This window comes from Lactuca sativa, chromosome 4, assembly GCF_002870075.4.
Source record: "Lactuca sativa cultivar Salinas chromosome 4, Lsat_Salinas_v11, whole genome shotgun sequence".
In the NCBI taxonomy this organism is placed as follows: Eukaryota; Viridiplantae; Streptophyta; class Magnoliopsida; order Asterales; family Asteraceae; genus Lactuca; species Lactuca sativa.
Window position 1 is genome coordinate 293,893,737 of NC_056626.2, and position 18,987 is coordinate 293,912,723.

Below are 18,987 nucleotides of genomic sequence, written 5' to 3' on the forward strand. Positions count from 1 at the left end.
CTCATGCTTTTGGCAATCGCTTCAGAAAGCGATAGGAACACAACTCGACATGAGCACTGCTTGCCACCCATAGACGGATGGTCAAAGCGAGCGAACCATTCAAACGCTAGAAGATATGCTTCGCATGTGCGTAATAGACTTTGGAAAATCATGGGATACCCACTTGCCTTTGATGGAGTTCTCGTATAACCACAGTTATCACTCGATCATCAAAGTTGCTCCTTTCGAAGCATTATACGGGCGCAGGTGTAGATCACCGTTGTGCTGGGATGAGGTAGGAGACACCTAGCTAGCGAGAGAGCAAACGCCAAACAACGCCTTAACGGGACCGGAGATCATACGCGAGACGACCGAGAAGATAGTTTAGATCAAAGCACGGATGCAATCGTCACGAGATAGACAAAAGAGCTACGCCGATAAACGACGAAAGCCCTTTGAATTCGAAGTTGGAGATAGGGTGTTACTAAAAGTCTCTACATGGAAAGGAGTGATTCGTTTTGGGAAGCGGAGCAAACTAAACCCTCGATACATTGGACCCTTTGAGATTCTTGCCCGAATCGGTCCAGTTGCTTATAGATTGCAACTACCCACCGAGCTCAGTAGTGTACACCCTGTGTTTCACGTCTCCAACTTGAAGAAGTGGTTATCCGACGAGACTCTCGTCATTCCATTAGAGGAAATCGAAATCAATAAGAATCTTCTGTTCATCGAAGAGTTGGTTGAAATTATGGACTGAGAGGTAAAGCGTACCAAGTAGAGCCGCATTCCGATCGTGAAAGTTCGATGGAACGCAAGACGCAGACCAGAATTCACATGGGAACGCAAAGATCAAATGAAGCAGAAGTACCCTCATCTATTCTTGCATTCTCAAATCTAGCTTTCAAAAGAATTTCGGGACAAAATTCCCTCTAACGGGGGGATGATGTCACAACTAGAAATTTTGGTGCCTTGTAATTACAACACTTATAACAACTATGAATCAATAACATGAAAGCATGCATGATTCTTATTCTATAACAACAAGACTTCACCAAATACTTCATTCTAGCCCTACAAATGGTCAACAAAGAATTGGAAACATTTGAAATTCCAATTTGAGTTCATTTTGGACTAGGATTCCTTATTGGGCTTAATGGACTAATAAACTTCCAAATTATCCATCTTGAATCTAGAACTCTCTAATGGGACCTAAATGGACCTATATGCATGAACCATAATATTTTGGGCCTTAATGGGTCACAACCAAATTAATTTAGCCCTAATAGGTCATAAAAATTATACTTTGATTTATTTGGGTCAAGCATAATCTAGCTTAACTAGAATATGGACTTAAGGACAAAAAGCCCAAAAATCTCCTCTTTCCCTCTTCAATCTTGGCCCAAGCCCACAAAGAAAGAAAAAGTTGACTTGTGGTGCCAACTCATTTTTATTTAGTGGATATCCATGCAACTCTCATACTTCCATGCAACCTCATTTCTCTCTTCTCTCCTCTCTTTCTTCCTCTCGGCCGAACCCAAACACACACATACACACACACTTCACTCAAACTCTCTCAAAGGAAACTCTCCCCACTCCTCTCCAAATTTTCGAGATTAAAGAAGCTTTCAAAGAGATTTTTCCACAAAACTCATCATCTAAGGTAAGTTCATACTTGGATCTATGACTTAGACTCTTTGTTTTATTAAAAATCTCTTCTAAATCTATGACTTAGACTCTTTGTTTCATTAAACTCGAGATCTACCAAGAAGAATTGCTAGGATCGAAATCTTCTTCTTTTCTCTCTTCAAAACCGAAAACACAACTCAAGGTGAGCTTCATACCCCTCTTTTTCGGTTTATCATATGTTTTATGGGGGAGAATACAATGAAATGTTTAGATCTATGTGTATGTGTATGCTATGTGTGATTTTATGCATGTATGTGTGTGATGTTATGTGTTTTTGTGATAAATATGTAACAAAAAGGGGTAATAATGCGAGATCCGTGACATGAGAAAAGAAAAAAACATAAACTAAGTTATTTTACAATAAGCTAGTTAAGAAAAATAGCTTATAAGGTTATAAGGAACATATTCTCACATAAAACCCATTTTAGGACTTAAATTGTCAAAAATACAAAGCTTGGGTTAAAAACTGTAAACACATGGTTTCTTGAGGGTCAAAAGAGCCAAAACAGTTTCTATAATCAATTTCCTGAATATTAGAATTTTCAAAGGACTTAAAATGCAAAAATTTAGCTTAATGGGCTAAATTTGGGCTTTTCGGCCCAATAAGCCCAAAATTGCGAAAATTGAAGTTTTAAGGGGCTGAATTGTAACATTCTGTAAAACAGGGGACATGAAGTGAAATAAAACTATTTCAAAGGTGAAAAATGCTTTTAAATTCCAAAAAGGATCAAAAATGTAAACTTTTTATATTTTGAGCCAAAACTGTAAAAATTGCGAAATTTGTGGTTCTAACCGGGAAACACCATTCTGCAAGGGCTTAAACTGTTTACTAAATATAATTTGGGTTAAAAATGTATTTTCAAGAAGTTTATGATACAAAAGTGTCAAGAAAATGTTTTTAAGGACTAAAAATGAAATTCTTTTATATAAAGGACTAAAAGGATTATTTTTATAAAAGAAAGGTTGTGAAAAGGTCAGAGTCATACTTCTAAAAAAATTAATTCATTAAGAAAAAATACAAGATATCCGACTAGCGACAAAACGAAAAACAAATACACCTTCAATACCAAATATCGTTATAAACGAATTGATTCGGTCTCGAATCAATACAAAACAACAATCGATAAAAACAAAACTCTCCAATGGATATGTGATGACTAAAAGGAAGAAACCTACAAAATTTGGGCTTATGAGTTTCAAATCATGCTTGTTGGGCCTTGCAAGCCCACCAACATGATCATTGGGCCCAAAGGGATAACGCTTATATGTTATTGGGCTTTCAATGACCCAATATTTTATAAAAGGACTTTCAATAGTTTTATATGCTAGTGGGCCAAAGTGTCCCGTTAGAAAAGCTAGTAAGGTCACAGTAATCAAGTGCGAGTTGGACCATTGTGTCTTTCGCATCCACGACAGCCTAAGGTCCTTCCGATAGTAGTGGGACATAATACTCCCTTTATCTTCATTTGTTAAGGCTTACGAGAAATCAAAGTAGACAAAAATTAGGACGATATATAATATGGATTAACCAATACTCATTCCTTAATTACAAATACATTTCAACATCGGAAAACATCGGGTTTTCCGGGGAATTCATAACTACTCGTTCGAAACTTTATAACAATATTACAAAATACCCTTCATATATATATATATATATATATATATATATATATATATATATATATATATATATATATATATATATATGTTCTTAAAATCATCCATACATCAACTTATGGATCTTCACACTTTGATAAACAAAAGTCTTTTCAGAAAATATCGGATTTTCTGGGTTTTACAAAATACACAAATCATTTTATCACAACATTGCTTATGAACTCACCAACATTTCATATGTTGACGTTTTTCCAAAATAACTTGTATTCTCAGGTAACAGGTAAGCGGAAGAGTTATAAGAAGTAATGTTAGATGTTATGTTGTTAAATGTACTCAAACTATTTAGGTTATGAATGTGTAGTGATAAAATAATGTACATGATGTGAACAATTCCAGTTGTAAATACATTGATGCATGGTGACGCTTATGTTATGATTCATGTATATTCATTGTGATGATATTCAATTAAAGTCACGCGAGCCCTCGGACGATTCCGCCGTCTGGTTCGGGGGTGTGACAAGGGATGACATCCGAAAACCTATTAGCTACTCGACATGCCCAACTCTGGAGGACATGATAGCCAGGGCGAGGGAGAGGGAGATTTACATAGAGAACCTCAGGAAGAGGAAGGAAAAGATTGGGCCGGTGTCGGGGGTTTCGGGGAAGAAAACCAAGGGAGTCGACTCGAAGTTGAACGGCCAGCCGAGCCGGAGCCGCTGCGGGAAATGCGGTAGGCCACATTAGGGAGTTTGTAGAGTCGGGGGCTCGGGCTGCTACAAGTGCGGCAAAACCGGGCACTTTAGCAAGTATTTTACTTCCCCTACTCCCACCTTTCAGACATCATACCTTATTTGCTTCCATTGCAATCAGAAGGGCCATAAAAAGGCCAACTGCCCAAGACTAGTATCAGCAGCGCCAGTGGCGGCGCCAGCTCCAACTACCCTATGGATCATGGATGGTCTACATGGCAAGTCAGATGCTCTTGTGGTGAGGAGCCAAGCCTTCCAGCTGACCGTCGAGGAAATGCGTGTCGCACCGGATGTGGTGACGGCTATGTTTTCTTCTCCCTAATTCTTATTACATTTCGGTTGTGTTATTTATGTTATATGTGTTATGTGTTTTGTTAGGATCATTCCATGTTAACAACATTCCAATACAGGTGTTATTTGACTCGGGGGCTACCCGATCATTTGTCTCTCTTGCTCTTAGCAAGACGTTTTCTGAGTCTTCAGGGACGTTGGATTGTCCTCTAGAGGTAGAGATTGCTGACGACCGATCTGTCAGGGCATCAGAGGTTTTTAGAGATTGTGTCTTGAGATTGTACGACGAGCGCTATCTGGTGGATTTGGTTCCCATTCCATTGCGTGGGAACAAGTTTATCATAGGCATGGATTGGCTGAGCCCTAATGGCGCGGTGATCGACTGTGCTCAGCAATTGGTACGTGTCAAGGGCCCGAGTGGGGGAGAGATGGTGGTTTAGGGCGAGAGGCCGCATCGTGGGGTATGTCGCCTACGTTGTGGATACCCAGAAGCGGGTAAGGCGACTGTGAGTGATGTACCAGTGGTGCGAGAGTACCAGACGTATTTCTAGAGGAGCTTCCTGGGATACCTCTAGAGAGACAGGTGGAGTTCAGGATTGACCTAGTCCATGGTGCGGCTCCGATAGCCAAGGAACCGTATCGGTTGGCTCTTCCTGAGATGTAGGAGCTGTTAGACAAGAGATTTATCAGACCGAGCAGTTCGCCTTAGGGAGCCCCGATCTTGTTTGCAAAGAAGAAGGACAGGTCGCATCGGATGTGTATAGACTACCGGGAGCTGAACAAGGTAACTATGAAGAACCGTTACCCTCTCCCGAGGATTGACGATCTCTTCGACCAACTACAGGGGGAATCTTGGTTTTCCAAGATAGATTTACGTTCAGGCTACCACCATATGCGATTTTGGGACAAGTACGTTCAAAAGACTGCTTTCTAGACTCGCTATGGCCACTACGACTTCGTGGTGATGCCCTTTGGGCTCACCAATGCATCTGCCGCGTTCATGGATCTCATGAACCGCGTATGCTGACCGATGCTGGATCGGTCTGTCATAGTCTTTATAGATGACATCTTGGTTTACTCCAAGACGCACGAGCAGGACGAGGAGCACTTGCAGGAGGTGTTGGATACCCTGAGGAGGGAGAGCTTGTACGCCAAGTTCTCCAAGTGTGAGTTCTGGTTGCACGAGGTGCAGTTTTTGGGGCACCTTGTCAACCAGAACGGGATTCTTGTCAATTTGGCCAAAGTGGAGTCCGTGATGAGATGGGAGGTTCCGAAGTCTCCATCTGAGGTTCAGAGTTTCCTCAGGTTAGAAGGCTATTACCATAGGTTCATACATGATTTCTCCAAGATAGTAGTACCTTTGACCCGACTGACGAAGAAGGTCGTTGTTTTTCGCTGGGGGCCTGAGCAGCAGGATTCGTTTGAAACTTTGAGATAGAGATTGTGCGAGGCACCGATCTTATGCCTGCCAGAGGGCGTGGAGGATTTTGTAGTGTACTGTGATGCTTCCATCTCGTGTTTGGGTGCGATATTGATGTAGAGGGGTCATGTCATCGCTTACACCTCGAGGCAGCTGAAGCCTCACGAGGCAAACTACCACATGATCTAGAGTTGGGGGTGGTTGTATTTTCCCTCAAGATTTGGTGATATTACCTCTACGGGGTCCGTTGTACCATATACATGGATCACAAGAGTTTGAGGTACCTCATGGATCAGCCGAATCTGAACATGAGGCAACGTCGGTGGCTGGATGTGGTGAAGGATTACGACCGTGAGATCCTCTACCACCTGAGGAAGGGCGATGTCATGAACGATGCTCTTAGCCGCAAGGAAGCCCCAATCAAAGATATTTGCTTGCTGATGACAGTAGTGACTCCGCTTCTGTAGCAGATCCGAGAGGCCCAACAGGAGGCTATGAAGGAGGAACATCGGAAGAGTGAGCATATTGTGGGTCAGGTTTCCTCCTTCGACTATGATAGATGTGGGTTGTTGACACTACACTGTAGAGTGTGGGTCCCATATCATGGAGGTGTGTGCCAGGTTATGATGGAGGAGACGCACAAATCTAGGTTTTCTATTCATCCCGGGGTGACGAAGATGTAAATAAATCTTCTCCCTGATTACCGGTGGCCTTGCATGAAGCAGGATGCAACCTGGTACGTCGACAGATGCCTGGCCTGCAGGAAGGTCGAGGCAGAGAACCAAAGGCTTCACGGAAAGACGCAACCGTTGGATATCCCTGTATGGAAGTGGGAGGATATTACTATTGATTTCATCACTTAGCTTCCTAGGACTGCACGAGGAGTGGATTCGATTTGGGTCATCGTGGATCGGTTGACCAAGAGTGCCCATTTCATACCGATCCGAGAGAGCATCTCGGCCGCGAAGCTGGCTGACATCTACATCAGAGAGGTAGCAGCTCGACACGGAGTGTCAGTTTCAGTGATCTATGACCGTGACATGCGATTCACTTCTAAATTTCGGAAGAAATTGCATGACGAGTTGGGTACTCGTCTGCATTTTAGCACAACTTTCCAACCTCAGACGGATGGACAAAGTGAGTGAACCATCCAGACCTTGGAGGACATGCTGCAATCATGCGTATTAGACTTTGGTGGTAGGTGGGATACCTACCTTCCATTGGCAGAGTTTTCATACAATAATAGCTACCATGTGAGTATCGACCATCCTCCATTCGAGATGTTGTATGGGAGGATGTGCAGGACCCCGATATGCTAGGGAGAGGTCAAGAAGAGGGTCATGAGTAGCACCGAAGTGGTGCTCAAGACGATGGAGAGGATACAACAAGTCAGGAGCAGGCTTTAGACTGCTCAGAGTTGGCAGAGGAGCTACACCGACAGACGCCAATCGGACCTAGAGTTCCAGGTCGGGGATAGGGTTCTCCTGAAGGTGTCACCTTGGAAAGGTGTTATCCGGTTCAGGAAGCAGGAAAAGTTAGGCCCCAAGTACATTGAACCTTTCAGGGTTGCGGCACGGGTGGGCAAGGTGGCGTATAGGCTAGATCTTTCAGCCGAGGTTATATATATCCACAGTGCCTTTCATGTCACCCAACTACGGAAGTGCCTGGTAGACGACTCTGTGGTGGTACCTCTAGAGGATATTCAGGTGGACGACAGCCTGAACTACATCGAGCGGACAGTAGCCATCCTTGAAAGCAAGACGAAGGATTTGAGAAACAAGAAGGTCGAGATGGTGAAGGTGCAATGGCAGCACTGCAAGGGCTCATAATGGACTTGGGAGCCGTATGACGTGATTAGGGAGCACTATCCCGAGCTTTTTCCAGATGCAGCAGCAGACTTCGAGGACGAAGTCTAAAATAAGTGGGGGGATTTGTAACGCGCGGTTCCCAGTGCGTATTTTAAATAAGAATTGTTCATTTTTGCAAAGGGACTCGATGAGTTGGAGGCCCCAAACTCGTCTAGTAGGAAAGGGAGAAGTTTAGACGCGAGACTTGAAGTCTACTCGACGAGTCGAGGAGCCTCGACTCGACGAGTAGGACTGCCAAAGTGAAACCCTAATTTTTAGGGTTTGCACTCTATTTAAGGGCCTTAACACCCCATTTTGGCCTCTCTCATCGCCTCCCTTAGTCCTAAAAACCCTAACTCGAAACCCTAGCCCATTTTAAGTGTTCTTGAGCCGTTGTTATGTGTTTTTTTTATGGTTTTGAAGCTTGAGATGGAAGAGGAAGCTTGGGAGACCAAGAGGAAACAAGTAGATCCAGATTTTGTGCTCAATTTCCAGTTCATCTGAGGTATAAAGTTTATACCTTTTCCATTCATCTATTATATCTCTTCTTGGAGTTGTTTAAGGCTTCAAGGAGCCATTTTTGGAACAATTCATGAATGCAAGCATGTCTTGGGGTGTTGACTTCAGATCCAGAGTCTTTGAGGGACTCCATGGCATAAAGGTGCCAACTTTATCGCCATGGGAGTCCCATGCATCATATGAATCAATTTTAGGGCTTTTTGAGCTAAATAACCCATGCATGCATGTAAAGTTAGAAACCTTACAGGTTATATCGACCCTAGGAAGCCAGATCTATGTTTTGGATGCGTTAAGCCCGACTAAAACCGAATGCATAATCTTGGATCATGGGGGACTCGATGAGTCATTCTTAGGACTCGTTAGTCGGGTCGTGGTTCCCCCAACCTTCTCTGTTACTTAGCAACTTGTTGTTCCTAGAAGATGACTTAAAGAGTTAGACATGTTTTGGACTTAAAGGTCAATAAATCGACGAGTCCAAGGATGAACTCGCCGAGTCAGTTAGCAAATGTCCTGACTGTATGAAGGAAAACTTGACGAGTCCAGGGTAGGACTTGACGAATTCAAATGGAAAGTCCCGATTCTCTCATAAGGAGAAACTTGGCGAGTTAGAGGGTAACTCGACGAGTCAGATCGATAATTCGAGATTCTCTGAATTATGGAACTCGACGAGTTGATGGACCAACTCGGCGAGTTAAGTGAACTAGGATGTTGACTTTGACCAGGGCGTTGAATTTGACTTTGAGTTTGACCATTACCCAAAATTGACCCTTAAAGGGGATATGAATGTGAAGGAGTAACCAAGGAGACTGTTATGTGTAGGAGATTGAGGAGAGTTGATCCCAGCACTGTTAGTCCCAAATTTTTCTTGATGTATCAATCAAATCCACTTGATGGTCTGGAATCCCAATCAAGTGGACGATGCAAGATCAAATGGTGAAGAAGGAGAAGAAGAAGAAGAAAAAGAAGAAGAATATGAATCTATGATGTATTCAATAATATGAATGATTCTCCAACATACAAAATTCTCTCTCACACACACACTCTTCTTCTCTCTCACTTTCTCTCTCTAGAACACCTTGATTTACACACACGTAGCCCCCCTGCCTTATGACTCTACTGACACTATATATATATATATATATATATATATATATATATATATAGGGAACAGTGGCTGCAAACACGTTTATAGCGGTAAACGTGTTTACAGCTGCAAACGAGTTTGTAGCCGCCAACATACCCACCATAAACACCACATGAACCGTAAACCCAAGGTTGGTTTCGGTTCTAGACCAAAAACTATTAAAGCCTAGAAAAGTAAAGTATAAACCATATTTTTAGACACAACAATCTCCTCTTAGTTTATAGCTTTCTTTTCTTTTGACCCAACAAACTCCCCCTAAAAAGGTAGGTGGATTTTCTTGGCAATCTTCATTTGGAGTTTGGCTTCAGCGTTAATTTTCAATTTCTACACAACTTCAAGATGAACAACTGAATCTTCTAGCTGAATGACTTCATCTTGAACATATGAGCATTTCTTCCGAATCCGGCTTTGAACGAACGTTGGGTGAGGAGGCTTCATGTAGAGATACTTGAAAAATGGCGATTTTAGTTTGAGAATCTTCAGAGAGAATATCAGAGAAAAAGAATCTTTTGGATCACTTCAGCAAGTACATAGATAGTAGCAAATTGATTGAGGAGGCTTCAATGCAATCTGTCACATAATCTTCAAGTTCTTCTCCATCCCCCTTAAGGCTTCACCTGTTATGTTTTCAGGTTTCAAGGCTTCTAACTAAGCCTCCTTAATCTGTGCAGATAAGTGGGAATGGATAGTCATATTCAGAGAGTTTACTCGGCGGTTCGAGTACTCTTTCTGACTCAGGGCATCTACTACCACATTGGCCTTGCCAGGGTGATAACGAATCTCACATTCGTAATCATTTAGTAACTCTACCCATCGTCGTTGTCTAATGTTGAGTTCTTTCTGATCAAAGATATGCTAAAGGATTTTATGATCAGTAAAGATTGTGCACTTTGTACCGTATAGATAATGTCTCCATATCTTCAAGGCAGAAACCATTGCTCATAGTTCAAGATCAAGCATAGTATAGTTGACTTCGTGGTTCTTAAGTTGTCTTGAGGCATAGGATATAACCTCTCCTTGTTACATAAGAACACAAACTATCCCTTGATTAGACGCGTCGCAATAGACTACAAAATCTTTCGTCCCCTCTGGGAGGGACAAGATCGGTGCACCGCAGAGGGCTTGCTTTAATGTCTGGAAAGCAGTTTCTTGTTTCTCCTCCCATTCGAATGACACACCTTTCTGAGTCAAGGTGGCGAGTGGCCTTGCAATCTTGGAAAATTTCTGAATGAATCTCATGTAGTAGCCAGCGAGACCTAAAAACTGTCGAATTTTTTTTGGGGTTCGTGGGGTCGCCCAACTTTCGATAGCTTTGATCTTGGAAGGATCAACATGTATTCCATCCTTACTGACTACATGACCTAGGAACTCCACCTTTCAAATCCAAAATTCGTATTTGGAGAACTTCGCATACAATTTCTCTTCCCTCAAAGTTTCAAAGACTTGTCTCAAGTGTTGGCTGTGTTTTTCCTTACTCTGAGAATAGACTAGTATATCGTCAATGAGGACTATGACGAACTTGTCCAAGTAAGGTCGAAACACTCGATTCACAAGGTCCATGAATACTGGAGGTGCATTCTTTAGACAAAAGGGCATCACTACGAATTCATAATGACCGTAACGAGTTCTAAAAGCAGTCTTTGGAATGTCTGTCTCCTGGACTCGCAGTTGGTGGTATCCTGATCTCAGGTCAATCTTGGAGAAGAAACTAGCTCCTTGGAGTTGATCAAAGAGGTCATCTATGCACATGTGAAAAGATTCGTCCTTCTTTTTCACGAACAAGACCGGCGCTCCCTACATTGAGAAACTTGGTCTAATGAAGCCTTTGTTGAGTAGTTCGTTTAACTGGCTGGACAGTTCTTGCATTGCTGAAGCTGCAAGACGTTACGGGGCTTTAGCTATAGGGGTAGCTCCGGGAATCAAGTCGATTCATAATTCGACTTGGCGTTCATGAGGAACTCCTGAGATATCTTCAGAGAAGACATCAGGGAAATCACAGACTTCTGGGATATCCTTAATGCTTTTCACTTCTTGTGTCTTATCAACAACGTGAGCTAAGAAGGCACAGTAATCTTTACGAAGATACTGTTTGAATTAACTATTATTACAAATCTTACTTGATTTGAACTGAACACTAGGAAACCTGTTAGTTTAATCAACAGATCACTGTTTGAATTAACTTGTTTGATAAGTAATAGTGAACATGATAAACTGATCACCGTTTGAATTAACCTATTAGTTTAATCAACTGATCACTGTTTGAATTAACTTGTTTGATAAAGGATTAGTAATATTGAACATGAACCTAATCATATTAGAAATCGGTAACTAATGATATATTAATCCATGGCACTTGCCATGAAAATATCCATAGGAATAACTGAATCGAATCTAAACGGAAGTCTCTTTAATCTTATTAAATCTAGTTATCTTTTGTTTCTTCTTTAGTTGTTAATTACTCTTTGCTAAACTATTCAAGTTATTGCTTAATTTTCTAGTCTTGCAAAACTAGAGAAAAACCCCTTTTAATAATTTTTTATTTAGATAATATTTGTATTAATTTTAATTGTTTACCATTCCCTGTGTTCGATAACCTACTTGCCTGAACTAAACTGCTAATCGATAGGTACACTGCCTTCCGTGTATTTGTTTTTGTGTTTAATTTAGTAGGATTAAAACTGGTACATTCCACACATATAACCCTCCCTATATTTCTTCTTTTTTCTCAGCCAAAACACCCCTCACCGGAGGAGCCTTCAACTATCTATAAAACACCACCCTAAACCCCTGTTTTGTCAAGAAAACATCACCCAACACCTGCTGCCACATACTACCCCCTTCCCCCTCACCCCCTAGTCGTAGCTATCGGCAAAAAAAGGACCAAGACAGTTGAGAGGTTGCAAGGGCAACCTCCTGCTGTCGCAACTCCACCTTTCGGCCACCACCTTTTCACCTTTGGCTTGCTATCTCATTTTTGTGGTGTTTCCTAGTTCAAGAATTTTATTTTTATTTATTTATTTTGTGGGATTTTCAATTCCAAACTCGGGATTAAAGTTTGTTACTATTAGATCCATCTGGAGGTGCTTCCCGAGAAACAACTACATCCTAGAGTCTAAACCAAATTCACACATTTAAGGCGAGTGCTTAAAAACAATTTTTATAGTTTTTATATAGTTCAGGGGGAAATACATCTGCTCACATATTATGTTTATACAAAACATACCACGAAAAGTTATCATTTTATGTGAAAAACTCGTCACTAGTTTATAAATGTTATTTGCCAAGGAACATTTTATTATCAAATAAAGTAGTCTTAAACTTGAAATATACATGTTTAATATTGTTCCAAATGAAGTAACAAGTCAAATGAACACATGCTACTTACTACAAAAATGCTATGATTTTATTTGATAATTGCATGTCATAAATCCTATGTCAAAAAAAGTTAATCACATTTATAGTACTTCAAAGATCAAAAACTTATGTCATGCATGTGTGTGGATATATATATATATATATATATATATATATATATATATATATATATATAAAAACTTTATGCAATGTAAAATCATTTTGCCTAGTGAATTGTCCACATATATGTTAGGTATGAGAGTTATTCGTATACCTTAGTTAAGACTTTTATAGTGAGACGATATTCATTAACTAAGTTTAAATACTTAGCATACCCACAACACTATAGCCATTAATCCTCAGAGCGAGATATATATGTATAGATCTATACGGGTTGACACTCCAACATGCGGTTGCTATCTACAACCTCGAAAGATTAATCGAAGTGGGTGATAAATAACTATAGTCATTCTATGACGTCCAATGAAGCGTTGTAGGGGGTACTTAAGTCACATTGCGCGGATATAGGACTCACTATAAATATTAACTGATCTCTCTCTCTCTCTCTAAAAACCATGAACTTGGTTTCTCTCAAAACAGTTTTAATTATGGTTTTACTTATGGAAAAACACCTTTTGGTTTCAAAGTTCTTTAAATATTCTTTACAAACTCATTTACAAGTATAGTTTTACTTACAAAGAAAATAATTTTTAAACGTTTTAAAAGTATCATTATTGCTATCGGCAGAAAACCTATAACTCTCACCAACCTTGTGTTGACCGTCAAAACTACATGTATTCTCAGGAAATCACTAAACAAGGATTTCAGACAATGGCATAGTAATGGATTTCGGGCAACTTAGTTTCTATAGTTTTTGTTATATTTTCCTTACTGTTTAATGCATTCCATGTACTTTATTATTATCTGTAAGAATCTTGTATTTAAACATCAAGATGAAATACAATTTCTGTTTTTGTTATTGTTATACTTGTTCCGCTGCCTCAGCCGGGAGTGTAACATCTCATGTCCGTGCTTTATGTTTTGTGTTCGATCCTTTGAATAATATATTATAAGGGTTAACAATTATCTCGTGTGTATAGTGGTAAAGAGATCGTATCCCTGGAGATTGGTTCAATTTATAACTCTATGCAAGTCTATTTGTACATATACATGTGAAACGAAAATAAAACTTAAATGAGGGTTTTAATCTATTGGTTATCTAAAGAAACTAAAATTATGCTAAGGCTTTAAAATTACAATTCAATAAGAACAAAAGTTTGAGGTAAATCAATAAGAGAAATATGGTTGACTTTGGCTTTAATCATATAGATTCTTAGTTGATTATCATTAGATATTTTGGTGCAAGGCTTTTGGTTTAAATTAATTTGCTACAGAAATCAAAGAAGCTTGAGATTACCTATATTTTTCTTAGTTAGTAAAATAGCTAGAGAAGCTCATAGCATATTTCCTTTGTTAAACTCACAATTTCCATTAATCATGTAATTAGTTAAAGTTAACAACTTACGAATTAAAAAGTCACCCTATCCAAAAGGAGTCAAGATGATTTCACTACCATGTTGGAAAAAGTGATTTTATGATTGTCTGAAGTGAAAACTAACACAAGAACCATTTGTTGCTTGCTAATTTGAAGATCCATTTGTCGCATCCCCAGCCAGCAACCGAAAGGTCGGGTTGTGCGACGTTAGGATGTTGGATCATTGATTTTGAACATACATTAAACAATACAAAAAAAATATAAAACATAAATATCACTTCCGTTATGGATAAAAATATTACATCAAAATGTATTTTTGGAAATACTAGAAATTCTAATACAAAAGTTAGGCATAACTATAATGATAGCAAGTCTTCGGTAGCTTTGTCAATCATCCATGGCTTCCGAAGATGCAATCTTCCATCACTCGGTTTCCTAGGAATACATGTGGTTTTGAAAAGTCAGCATAATATTGGTGAGCTCACACGTTTTGTACATTATAATTTGAAAATACTTTTTGTATATAACTTTGTTAAGTTGTAAAAGTATTTTGATTCCTTTCAAATAATGTTCTACCACTCATAAGTACTAGGGTTTCCATAATTCTTGTTCTCTTTTATATTACTAGTGTATCCATATATTAGGGTATATTTAAGTAAATGAGTGTTTTTAAGAGCAGACTGTCAGAGAGTAAACTCAACAGAGGTTAGTTGGATATAGTCCAACCTTCACTAGTATAATTGTGTACTTATGACATAACTAGAGTTTCAATGTTTTATTGTATAATTATAAATAATATATAATTATATTTAACTAGATTTTATTAGTACAACCAACTGGCGGAGTGGTGATATAACCATTATTCGAGTTGAGTAACGGCATAACATACTACCGTTATCCGTACATCGAGTGTAGTGGCGACATAATATACTACTATTATACGTTTGAATCGAGCCTAGTGATGACCTAATATATTATTATTATCTGTTTGAATCAAGTATAGCGACAACGTAATATACTACTACTATCCATTTGAATTGAGTGGAGCGACGACATAATATACTACTATCATTCGTTTGAATCGAGTGTATTGACGACATAATATATTACTATTATCTGTTTGAATCAAGTCTAGCGATCGCATAATATATTACTATTATCCATTTGAATCGAGTGTAGCGATGACATAATATACTACTATTATTGATTTGAATCGAGTGTAATGACGACATAATATACTACTATTTGAGTTGAACGTAGTGACAACATAATATACTACTATTATCCGTTTGAAACGAGCATAGTGACAATAAGGAATGATATTATTCATATGAATTGAGCATGGTAATGACTAGGTATAATCTTTTCCTAGAGAGTTATCCAGAGTAACGACTAGGCATAATATTCTTCTAGATAGTTGGCCAGAATAACGACTAGGTAAAATATTTTCCTAGAGAATTGGCTAGTGTAACGACTAGGTATATTGTATTCCTAGAGAGTTGCAGAGTAACAAGTAGGTATAATATTTTCCTAGAGAGTTGGTCAGTATAACGAATAGGTATGATTTTATTTATAAAAAATTGGCATAGTATCTACGAAGCATAATATTATATCCTAAGAGTTTAGCAGAGTATCGATAAAGTATAATATTTATTATCTTATTCGATCACAGTAGCAATATAAAATATATTGTGTAATACCAATATTTATAAAGCGACAATAATAATGTTATATAGCGATTTGTAATAAATTAACATGTATTATCTCCGAAAAGGTTTAGAAAAGGGGACTGTGAACTGACCCTTGTAGCGTGCTTCAATCGATGTTTTTTTCTTACCAAAAAATGGTCAAGGGTGCGGGATTATATGGACTCGAAGGTAGGAAAAAGGTAACTACAAAGAAAGGGAATAAAATAAGATAAAATAAAATGCAAATATGAAATAAAGTTTTATAAAGAATATGTAAGAAGGAATCAATTTGAATGGAATTGGGTTTAGTGCAATTGACGGCAAATTCCAATTGATTTATATAGGCCCATATTTTTACTTGTCACGTCGTGACGCTATATCTATCACATCGTGGAAATTTCGTAGGGCTATATCGGGTGCTGCCATGTGGCAGCATTCTGGTGGTTCGCATATCCCCCTTCTAGAAGCTTTTGCATGCCGGGCCTGCCTGGAAACTTGATATTTGTAAAATCTATAACTTTCTCATACGACCTCTATTTTCGACATTCTTTATTTACACGCGTAGCTATCGACGAATGCTAAAACTTTTCGTTAGGTTGCATTGACTATTTATGATTTATTGTTAGCCCTTATTTTGTAAGATTTAATGATTTTGGGAAAATCATATCTCTCTCGTACAAACTCTGATTTTGACGTTTTTCTTTTTTTAAATTTTTTATCTTTTGGAATACTATGATTCTCATTTTGGTGACTTTAGCTAAAAGTCAACAATTTTCTTCGTAGCGTTTTGATGTTGTAACTTTTTGTGCACTGCTGACTTTTATATCTTATAAATTTTATAACTAATTCATATGAGGTCAGATTTTTAAAAATTTTATATTTATGGGATTGCATCGACATAATATCGTTGGACGTTTTGCCTAATTTTTCTTATATATTTTAATACGAAATTTTATATGTTTATAATAGTTGGATAAATATTACGCATTAACTCTATCATACTTGAAATTTTTTACTATTAGCGACTAACGATCGGTAACAATTTTCGCAATTGTTACATTCTCCCCCCGTTTAATAAATTTTGTTCTCGAAATTTGACATGTAGTGCATGACGCGGAGACACTATTTGGAGAATCTTAGTGAATTTAGCATTTTGAGAGCTTACTCTTAATTACTATGAAATATCCTTATAGTTTTGTTTTATAAAGAGTGAATTGACTCCCTAGTCTTCTCCTTGAAATGAAGTTTTAGAACCGATTTAGATTACCTAGTGATAGTAATCTCTCAGACAAGTAATTTCTGATACATAGCGGTAGTGATATTGATTCCTCAGATAAGTGCTTTCCGATACATAGCGGTGGTGATAATGATCCCTCAGATAAGTACTTTCTGATACATTGTGGTAGTGATAGTAATCCCTCAGACAAGTACTTTCTGATACATAGTGGTACTGATAGTGACATCAGTCAAGTACTTACAGGAACATAAAGTCGAGAGATATTGAATCCTAATGAGATTTTGAAGGGTTTTTGAAACAATTCTGTAACATCCAAAAATCAAGTATAACTATCTAATCCCCCTTTTTTTCCAAGTTGTCAAAACTAGCCCATAGAAGAAATTTGTAGCAAATGAGTACGCTGAGCGTACTGAAGAGTACGTTGCACGTACTCATGAGCATGCTCTTGACACGGATACTACCCAGTACGTTGGGCGTACCATAGTGTATGCTGAGCGTACTGGGCTCAGACATGAAACCCTAAATGAGGAATGAGCACTATAAAAGGAACATTATATCCTGCTTTTCAGCCACCATTTTCAGAGAGTGAAACCCTAAAAGAGCCAACCCTCATTTTAGCGCTTGTGTGTTTGTGTTTGTGTTTGAGCTTGATAAAGTGTTCTTGTGAGATTTTGAAGAGAAGAAGGGCCATTGTAGAAGCTAGAGTTGGAGTGCAAGCCTTGGATCTGAGCTTTACAGACGTTGGAGCACCATTTGGAGGTAAAAAGCTCAAAGCTTTCTTAACCTTTTTGGATTTGTGCATTATGGACCATTTTTAGGGTTTTTGTCCCAAAGATGGAGACTTTATGAGTAAATGGTCTCCATAAGCCTTGATCTGCCCCATTTCAGTATAAAATGTGTTGTAGATCCATAAAAATCCAATCTTGATCGTTAATATTGAGTCATGCATGAGATAAGGGCTTAATGTGGAAAGAGGATAAGAGTTTGGAGTGATTGGTGACCTTTACAACCATGCAAAGGCTTAAATGCATCGACTTTATGGGTTAAGAGGCATTAGAAGGACTAGATCTGGAATATGAGCTTATGTCTTAATCGATTCAGACCAAAAACATTAAGAGCATGAAACCGAGACTTATGGTTGGCATAAATCTCAGAACGCAACGCGTAGGGTTGAGATCCCCGATTCTGGATAGCCGAGGTACGCCCCATGTACAGAGTTAGTAAGCCCCGTGTACAGAGTTGGCCTTAAGCTGGGTATTAGGGTTTCCTCCAACACACCCTAGCTTTGGAACTAAGCAACTAACTGCTATATAAGCAACCCCATCCTTATAATTTTCGTCCTACACACATACACAAGAACCCTAGCCGAAATTCCAGTGCATTCCCTCATTTCTTCACCCATCCTCTTGCATAGAGTGTTTGTAAGCCTTTAGAAGTGTCAAATTTGAGGAGCTTGCTTTCAAGAGGCAAAGATCTTCAAGGTGTTCTTGTTATTACTACATAACAAGTAAGGTAAACATCTAAACCCTATTTTTGTGTAAATTTCGAATTACATACTAGTTTCTAGGGTTTTTCTTTGGTATTCAAGTTTGCATGTTCAAGTAGAGAAAAACTTAGATCCAAAGCAATAGGGTTGCATGAGCACATAGGATTTGTAGTTATGCTCAAAACCCTTTATATATATATATATATATATATATATATATATATATATATATATATATATATGTTGTGATATGTCTTCGGCTTAACTCTGTCTCTTTGAAGGATGGAATGAAGGGCCTGAGAATCACAACAAAGAAAACAAGATCGTCAGTCATCGTCTGGGAGACAGTACCGGAACGAGGCGACGACGATCAAGTTAGTAGGTCTCTCAGAGAGAGAAGGTGAAAAGGATGTTGGGTAAGAGTTTTAGGGTCGTGTTTCTTCGATTCCTTCTGATGGAGGAGAAAGGACCT